Below are 3261 nucleotides of genomic sequence, written 5' to 3'. Positions count from 1 at the left end.
TTAGTCTGGTCTGGTTCCTGCTCTCCCTTTAGGGAGGCCAGCTGTCTACTCACCACTGTGCCTTTCTGAAAAGCAGGAGTTCAAGCCTTAGCAAGTCCACAGTGTTGCAGGAAGTCAGGGACCACGAATGGAGGGACAGGCTGGAGCTGTGGCAGAGGAACATAAGTTGTGAAGATTTCATGGATATTTATCACTTCCCTAATAATACTCTTATAATTTCTTACCCCCGTCTTACTTGAATCTCTTAATCCTGTTATCTTCATAAGCTGAGGATGTACATCACCTCAGGACCCCGTGATGATTGTGTTAACTGAATAAATTGATTGTAAAACATGTGTGTTTGAACAATATGAAATCTGTGCCCCTTGAAAATGAACAGAACAACAGTGATTTTAGGGAACAAGGGAAGATAACCATAAGATCTGAGTGCCTGTGGGGTTGGGAAAAAAGAGCCATATTTTTCTTCCTGCAAAGAGCCTATAAATGGACGTGCAAGTAGGAGAGATATTCCTAAGTTCTTTTTGTAGCAAGGAATATAATATTAAGCCCCTAGGAAAAGAATTGAATTCCTGGGGGGAGTTCTATAAATGGCTGCTCTGGGAGTGTCTGTCTTATATGGTTGAGATAAGGACTGAAATATGCCCTGGTCTCCTGCAGTACCCTCAGGCTTATTAGGGTGGGGGGAAAATCCCACCCTGGTGAATTTGGGTGAATTTGAGGTCAGACCAATTCTCTGCTCTTGAACTCTGTTTTCTGTTGTTGAAGATGTTTATAAAGACAATACTTGCACAGCTGAACATAGACCCTTATCAGTAATTCTAATTTTGCCCTTTGCCTTGTGATCTTTGCTTTGCCCTTTGTCTTGTGATCTTTATTCCCCTTTGAAGCATGTGATCTTTGTGACCTACTCCCTGTTCGTACATCCACTCCCCTTTTGAAGTCCTTAATAAAAACCTGCTGGTTTTGCTGCTCAGGTGGGTATCACAGACCTTCTGACATGTGATGTCACCCCCAGCAGCACAGTTGTAAATTCCTCTCTTTGTACTCTTTCTCTTTATTTCTCAGACCGGCCGACACTTAGGGAAAATAGAAAGAACATATGTTGAAATATTGAGGATGGGTTCCCCCGATACCACAGGCCCCCAGCAGATGATGAGGACATTGTAGACTCAACATCTCATGCCACTCATTTCCTTTGATGATGATCCTAGCAGCCATTTTTCTTAACATCTTCTGTCACTTTCTCTCAGTGGTAATGAAAGGAATTCCTGCACAAGTTTTAACTGAACAAGAAATCCCAGCAAAAAGAGTTCTTTCTGCTTCTTTGATTGTGGAAAACACACTTCTCCAAAGCATGACCTTATTCTTCCAAGCAGTATTGCTAGTAAAATAGCATGCTGGACTTCAGATCTCAGGGATCTTTTCCATGCACTGACCAAGAATTGTTTTAATCCTTTTTACTGTTACGCTTTTTTACAGTTTCTCATTCTGTCAACCATATTGGAGTGAAGTGGCATAATCATCACTCACTGTAATCTCCAACTCCTGGGCTCAAGTGATCCTCTAGACTCAACCTCTAGAATAGCTGCAAGTACATGCGCATGCCACCATGCCTGGCAAATTGTTTGATTTTTAGGTAGAGAGTGGGTCTTCCTATGTTGCCCTGTATAGAGAATTAATGGGATTTCATCCTTCCGACATGTTATATTTAATAATAAAACTAGGGATGTTGCTAGATATCTTTTGGAGACAGAGACTTTAAAGATCACTCTTAATTTACAAGCAACCTGGCTGTCAGTCTTCACCACTGTCCTGATGTCCCGGGCCGGCAGGTATTCCTGCCTCTATCCCTGCTTCCAGAATGTGATGCTTTCTGGTTTGTCCCCAGCCCACTCCACGCTTGGCAGTGGCTTTTCTCATCATTCTTCAGCCCTGAGCATGCTCACTTCTAGTGAAAGAAATCCTCACTACAGATACATCTCTATTTGTAAATGTTATTCTATTCCCCCATAGACAAAAGATCAGAAGCAGAATATATAAAGAACTACTAGAAATTAATGAAATCACCTAATTCTTCAGGAAATGCTGTGAGCAATTCAGAGATCCTAAAGAAACCTGTGAAAGCTTTCATAGCTCTGATACAATCAAGAAAACAATGGTCTACCCCGTATACTCATCTTACCAACAAATTTTTTAAATCTGTCTCTACCAATTGGTGGATAGGAAATGGAATATCAGAGACTTCTTACATTGTGGGTAAGAGGCCAGACTGAATCACTTTTTTGATGTCTACTCAGGTAGTATCCAGGAGAGTGGACGCTGTGCTTATCCCACTAACCAGCAATCCCAGAGTCAGTTCTGGGCTCCAGACATGTTCCAGAGAACATGGAGATACTAGGATGCTGACTGTGCTGTCCTTTGTCATAGCGAAAAATTAGCAATGAAATATTCAAGTATAGTACAGAATGCTTTTCAATGTTGATGAAAGATTCCTGTTTTGCTCTACATCAGACTACAAAATCCAAACTAGCAAAAATGAAACAATTCAAATGCTGGATGAAAATGTTAAACTTCTCCAACATGTTAGTGAGCATTTGTGATTTACACACAATAAAAATAACCACATCAATCCAGATCACTTTCCATATTTCCAAAAATATACAGATCAATCAGTGGGACAAATACAACACCATAGTGTAGATATTTAGGAAAATAAGGGGGTAGGAAATGCCCGCATCCATCAGCTCCCTGGTGATGAAAGACATTCTTAGAACAATTGCTGAACCCAGAGTGGTGTCTTAGCATGAGATGGTCGCAATGTCTGCAGTGAAATCTAATTTGGAGTTTGCACAGGGGTTATCTGGAGAGTGTCCTGGTTTGCAAGGAAACCATAGTAAAGTATGGGGCATGAGGTGGCATCTCTAAGATGGGGTGTCAGTGTGACAGCTCACTCTCAAGTAGTGCAGGAAGAGAAGTTCTCCGTAATGTGCTTGCGACCACTCTTCATTCTATTGTTTCATTTTTTTTTTTACTAGTTGAAAATAGAAATTGAAGAAAAACTTACTTTTCAGAAATTGATGTGAAAGAGTGAATACCTCCATAAATGCAGCAGATCTCCTACTCCTCCTGCAAAGCCAGGGCCTCCTGGTATTTTCCTCTTAACCCTCAGCCTCAGGCAGCTTCTCCTGCCCCCTTACCCCCTGAAGGCAACCCCCAGGCCCCTCTAGAGACTGAAGCAGCTCAGGCCCAGGGTCCCTTTGT

At 41.7% G+C, this 3261-nt stretch overlaps 1 protein-coding gene across 1 annotated transcript in view; it reads left to right on the top strand.

Moving 5' to 3' along the window:
- Positions 1 to 1167, top strand: part of LOC105545700 (NKG2D ligand 3-like) — a 10785-nt gene extending 9618 nt beyond the window's left edge. The window contains exon 6 of the mRNA XM_011988716.1: positions 1139 to 1167. The gene's annotated coding sequence lies outside the window, so the exon portion shown is untranslated. The remainder of the gene's footprint in view (positions 1 to 1138) is intronic.
- The last annotated feature ends 2094 nt before the right edge of the window (positions 1168 to 3261 follow it).

Source organism: Mandrillus leucophaeus, unplaced genomic scaffold, assembly GCF_000951045.1.
Source record: "Mandrillus leucophaeus isolate KB7577 unplaced genomic scaffold, Mleu.le_1.0 Scaffold337, whole genome shotgun sequence".
Lineage (NCBI taxonomy): Eukaryota > Metazoa > Chordata > Mammalia > Primates > Cercopithecidae > Mandrillus > Mandrillus leucophaeus.
Note: the sequence above shows the minus strand (reverse complement) of the source record. Positions and strands in the feature narration are given on the sequence as shown.